At 48.4% G+C, this 6,282-nt stretch overlaps 1 pseudogene; it reads left to right on the top strand.

Moving 5' to 3' along the window:
* The first annotated feature begins 1,844 nt into the window (after positions 1–1,844).
* On the top strand, positions 1,845–3,314 carry LOC133071879 (2-phosphoxylose phosphatase 1-like; annotated as a pseudogene).
* Positions 3,315–6,282: the final 2,968 nt, after the last annotated feature.

Genomic DNA, 6,282 nt, shown 5'->3' with positions numbered 1-6,282 from the left:
CATCTGCAAGCCCTTGATGATTGAGGTGGCCCAGCCAGTGGGCCCAGCTCCTGGAAGGCATGGTCACATTGTTTTACAGGGACAGCCATCAGCTAGGTCTGACGGGCCCGCACAATGACACTGGATTGGGACATAGAGACTCCACATTGCTCAGGCCATAAGTCAAAGCCTTCAACCCTGTGCTCAAGGGACACAAGGCAGATGCCCTTCTTGATGTTGGTGAACGCATGCATGATCCAAAAGTAGAAACTCTCTGCCACCAGATGGAAAAATGTTTATAAAAAAGTGATGCAGGATGGCATAGTTAGCATCTAAAAGTTTGATGACTAGCTGATACAGATGGTCACTGACTTGTTGTTCTGTCCAGCAGCGAGAGACACAAATCCAAATCTTTGCACTACCCAGGAGTTCCGGCCACTAACCCTCCTTCTTCAAGTCTTACATTTCTCCCTTGTACCAACACCTGTAGGCAAGGCAGTAGCTTGCCTCCCAAGAAGCTCCTGGCCTGACCCCCAGGTTTTCCCCCTCTTCCTCCTAGTCATTGCCACCATTTGGCATCATATGGCTACGGAAGCCTTCTTTGCCCATGGGGTTCTGGATGAATTTGCATCCATTGTTTCTGTACTCACAGAAGCAGCCCAGGATGCAGGGCCTGGGGTTGTTGTTGTCCTGAGTGGGGTGGGGGCGGGGGGACAGACAAGTGTTGACGATGGGCCACAGCTTGGCATGGTTATAGGGCAGGATGTTCAGCCACATGTCCTGGGTGTCCACTGGGGGCGCCAGTACCAGCATATCTGGCGGCATTGCCGGAGCAGCGTGCTTGGCGGCAGGTAGCTCAGCATCCCACTCCAGTGTTCTTGCCTGGAGAATCCCAGGGATCGGGGAGCCTGGTGGGGTGCTGTCTATGGGGTCGCACAGAGTCAGACACGACTGAAGTGACTTAGCAGCAGCAGCAGCTCTTTTTAATCCCCCAGTGGAGTAGATGATTCAGGCAACTATTATCAAAATGGATGCCCAAAGGATTAGGTTGATTGAAAGGTTTATTGTTGGACACCACTTAGCAAATGAACAACTCTTTGTGACTCCATAGACTGTTCAGTCACTCAGTTGTGTCTGACTCTTTGTGACCCCAGGGACTGCAGCATGCCTGGCCTCTCTGTCCATCACCAACTCCCGGAGTTGACTCAAATTCATCTCCACTGGGTCAGTGATGTCATCCAACTGTCTCATCCTGTCTCCCCCTTCTCCTCCTGCCCTCAATCTTTCCCAGCATTAGTCTTTTCCCATGAGTTGGCCCTTTGCATCAGGTGGCCAAATGATTACAGCTTCAGCATCAGTGAATATTCAGGGTTGACTTCCTCTAGGGCTGACTGGTTTGATCTCCTTGCTGTCCAAGGGACTCTCAAGAGTCTTCTCCAGGCGCGGTGCGGCGGAGCCGGCCCGGGCCGGGACCATGGGCGGTGAGCGCGGCGCGGGCCGCGGTCGAGGAGGTTGCCTTTGAGGCTGAGCGGAGCCTCCCACCGAGGCTCGAGCTCCGCACCTCGTCTGCCTCGGTGCGCGCGGTCCCACCCCTCCGGCCGGCGCGGCCCCCGCACTTCTGCTGCCTGATTGCAGCCGGGACTGGAGCTCCTCTGCAGGATCCCCCTTCCCCGGCCGGCCGCGAGCCCGCGGGTCTCCAGGAGGCCCGCGGATGAACCCGAGTGTGGAACACGCTGTGCTCGGCCAGCCTCACAGACGTGAGGTGACTGCGGACCCGGTTCGGCGACAGTTCCTTCTTGGAGGTGTTGGTGCGCTGTTCGGACATCTCTGGGAAGAGGGTTTAAAAAAACAGGACGTGTTCCTGATCTGAGGTGAAACCATGAAGAGAAGATAAAATAAACAATAATGCTTTTCCGCAATCGCTTCGTGCTGCTGCCGGCCCTGGCTGCACTGCTGGCCTTCGTGAGCCTCAGCCTGCAGTTCTTCCACCTGATCCCAGTGTCGGCAACCAAGAATGGAGTGACCAGCAAGAATCGAAAGAGAATCTGCGCCTGACCCTGCAACGGAGCCCCCCGTGATGGACCCGGTATATGAAGCCCTTTGATACTGCAACATTCCAGGTGTGGCTGAGCGCAGCATGGAAGGCCATGCTCCACGTCATTTTAAGCTGGTCTCTGTGCACGTGTTCTTTCGACACGGGGACAGGTACCCCCTGTACGCCATTCCCAAAACGAAGCGCCCGGAAATTGACTGCACTCTGGTGGCTAACAGGAAGCCGTATCACTCTAAACTGGAGGCTTTTGTGAGTCACATGTCAAAAGGACCTGGAGCCTCTTTCGAAAGCCCGTTGCACTCGCTGCCTCTTTACTCCAGTCACCAGCCGTGTGAGATGGGAGAGCTCACGCAGACAGGGGTCGGCCAGCTGCTGAGCGACGTCTACCTGAAGAAACACAAGCTCCTGCCGAGTGACTGGGCTGCAGAGCAGCTTCACTTAGAGACCACCGGCAAGAGCCGGACGCTGCAGAGTGGGCTGGCTCTGCTCTATGGCTTTCTGCCGGATTTTGACTGGAAGAAGGTTTATTTTAGGCACCAGCCCAGTGCCCTGTTCTGCTCTGGGAACTGCTATTGCCCACTGAGGAACCAGTACCTGGAGAAGGAGCAGCGTCGGCAGTACCCATGACGTTTGAGTAACAGGCAGCTAGAAAGGACCTACGGTAGAGGAGATGGCCCGGATCGTGGACATCCCCACCAAGCAGCTCCGGGCTGCCAACCCCATAGACTCCCTGCTCTGCCTCTTCTGCCACAGCGTCAGCTTCCCCTGCACCAAGAACGGCTGTATCACCATGGACCACTTCAAGGTGATCAAGACGCATCAGACAGAAGATGAGAGAGACAGGCAGGAGAAGAAGCTGTACCTGGGGTACGCGCTGCTGGGCGCCCACGCTATCCTGAACCAAACCGTCGGCCGCATGCAGCACACAGCAGAGGGCAGGAAGGAGGGGCTTTTCACTCTCTACTCCGCTCACGACGTTACTCTGGCCCCGATTCTCAGTGCCTTGGGCCTTCCGGGAGCCAGGTTCCCGCGGTTTGCGGCCAGGTTGGTCTTTGAGCTCTGGCAGGACAGGGAGAAGCCCCGTGAGCACTCCGTCCGGATCCTCTATGACGGTGTTGACATCACTTTCCACACTTGATTCTGCCAGGACCCCCACAGGCGGTCTCCCAAGCCCATGTGTCCCCTCGAAAATTTAGTCCACTTCATCAAAAAGGACATGTTTGTGGCCCTGGGTGGTGGTAGTACCAGTTATTATGAAGCATGTCACAGGGAAGGATTCTAAAAGGTACACGATGCAGCGCCGAGAGTCTACGCCAATTCGAAGGGATGGGGAAGGTCCGCTTCTAGTTCTGTCGGCTGCTAAAGGTACAAGGCAGTTTTTAAAGGCCGGAAATCATGCTTGGGGCCCACATGGATTTGGGGTTGAACAGGGAGTATGTTGCTGTAATTGGGTACGTAAGCAACTTGGTACACAGTGGTCAGTTCACAGAGAAAGAAAGGTACTTTATCCCAGCTAGACTTTGCTTGGATGCCAGAATAATATTTCAGTGCCCAAAGTTGCCAATTCAAATGTGTATTCTTTTGATCTGCCGTGGTACTGTGTGATGGAACCAGCAAACCTCAGCCAAACCTCCTCTTCATCTGGGACAACCTCACCTTGTCCTTGTTCAGTGAATGGTTTCCTGAAGTGATTCATTTAAAACAGGGGTGGGCAAACTTTTTCCATAAAGGGCCACATAGTAAATATAGACTCTGGACCAAAAGGCCACCTATAGCACCTGTCACAGCTGCCCGACTCTGCTCTTGTAACATGAAGGCAACCAGAGATGACCCATGAATGAGTTCAGCGTGGCTGTCACAGGCCACACACAAGAGGCAGTGGGCCAGCTGTAGTTTGCTGACCCCCATTCTAAGAAACAGGCTGTACTACAATTGCACTTTCAGCACTTTTTGAGAGAACCAGTTGAATACCCAGAATTATTCAGTGGTGCCTCCAGTAACCTCTGCTAGAAACACAGAATCTGGTGTGTATCTGACATTATAACAAAACTTGAGGGGAAACAAACATTGAATCAAAATGAATCATAAAAAAATTATTAGAATAATACTTTGATGTTCATGATGATTGTGGTATAAGATAGTTTTGAGTATGTCTTCAATATTTGTCTGCTGTAGTCTATTTGCTGTACATGCTGAAATTTTTGTATTCCATTTAGTATTTTTATAGTCTAGGAAAATATTTTCTAAGATCAGTTTTAGATGTGCTCTTATTCCTATGAAATATTCAATTTACTGTATCTGCTTGGTGGTTAGAAGGGAACCAGAAGCTGAATTCGGGCACTTTCTCCCAATAAAACTAATGATGGCTCATTCCCTTTGACAAGCAGTAGAATTGGATCAATTTTTAAACCATTTTCATCAATTTCAAATGGTAAATTCAGATTGATTTTTAAATAAGTTTTTAGAAGAACTTTGTTACTAGATAGTTAAATAATCTTTATAAGGTATTTTATACATTAGAAGCAATTATAATTAAATCTGTGATTTCTGCCTAAAATGGTGCTAGTTCTGTGCAAAGAAATGTAAAGTGAGATTCTCCAATGTCGTTGCCATTCCAGCCTTTTTTGTCTGTTTTTGTCCAGTGTTTCATTTGAATACATCTGTTTCTATTAATAAATTTTTGAAGAATACTCATACATGTAAAAAAAAAAAAGAAGAGTCTTCTCCATCACCACAGTTTGAAAGTATCAATTCTTCAGTGTTCAGCCTTCTTTGTGGTCCAACTCTCATATCCATATCTGACCACTGGAAAAACCATAGCTTTGACTATACAAACCTTTGTCAGCAAAGTGATGTCTGCTTTTTAATGTGCTGTTTAGTTTTGTCATAGGTTTTTCTCCAAGGAATAAGTGTCTTTTAATTTAGGGAACTGTATATTTGAAAGATGTCAAAATACTAGCCTATAGTATAAGGGGGAAAGAGGACATTAATCTCAGCCTCAAAGAGTAGGATATGCAGGCATTGCATGCCTCCTTTGAGAAGCAGTATCACACGTGTGTGTGCATGCTTGGCCGTGTCTGACTCTTTGCAACCCTGGGACCATGACCCACCAGGTTTCTCTGTTCATGGACTTTCCAGGCAAGAAAATTGGAGTAGGGTACCATTCCCTCCTCCAGGGGATCTTCCAGACCCACGGATCAAAACCACATCTCTCGTGTGTCCTACTTTGGCAGGTGGATTCCTTACCACTGTACCACCTGGGAAACCAATGACATATTCTTGCCAAAAATAGCTTGAATTGAATCAAACTTTAAGATATTACTTTTCTAAGTAAGACAGAGAAGGAGAAATATTGTATGACTTCCCTTATATGTGGACTCAAACAAGAAATAATACAAATTAACTTACGAAACAGAAAGAGACTCACAGACTTAGAGAATGAACTTAAGGTTTATGGGGGGAAAAATGGGGAGAAGGGATTGTTAGGGAATTTGGGATGGACATGTACACACTGCTATATTTAAAATGTGTAACCATCAAGAATCGACTGTACAGCACATGGAACTCTACTCAATGTTATGTGGCAACCTAGATGGGAGGGAGAGAATGGATGCATGTATATGTACGGCTGAGTCCTTTCACTGTCCACCTGAAACCATCACTACATTGTTAATTGGCTATACCCCAATACAGCTGCAGCCCTGGGCTTCCCAGGAGGCGCTCGTGGTAAACAGCCCACCTGCCAATGCAGGAAAAACAAGAGACTCAAGTTCAATCCCTGGGTTAGGTTAGGTCCCCTGGAGTACAAAATGGCAACCCACTGTAGTAGTCTTGCCTGGAGAATCCTGTTGGCAGAGGAGCTTGAAGGGCTACGGTCCATGGGGCTGCAAAAGAGTTGGGCACAACTGAAGCAGCTTAGCACATACCCCAGTACAAAAGAAAAAGTTAAAAAGTGTGACTTCTCTCTGATAGGCAAAAAAATCTGACTTCTCGAGGGATAGATGAATAAGCTAAATGATGCCACAGTAGCAAACAGAAAAATCTAGAATGTTGGATTTTTCATAGGACCATTGACCCTGTTTCTTTATAAAGCACTCAGCATGAGAAAAAGCAAGGAGAAGCTCTCTGAACAAAGGCATTTTGGAGATAGCCAGGGATTTTGAAAAAACGGCTTGCATATTAGATGGTTATCAGAAATTATTAGCAATTTTTCTAAGTATCACAATATCTATACTGTGGCTATGTAAACA

Source organism: Dama dama, chromosome 17 (genome assembly GCF_033118175.1).
Source record: "Dama dama isolate Ldn47 chromosome 17, ASM3311817v1, whole genome shotgun sequence".
NCBI classification, from domain to species: domain Eukaryota; kingdom Metazoa; phylum Chordata; class Mammalia; order Artiodactyla; family Cervidae; genus Dama; species Dama dama.
Note: the sequence above shows the minus strand (reverse complement) of the source record. Positions and strands in the feature narration are given on the sequence as shown.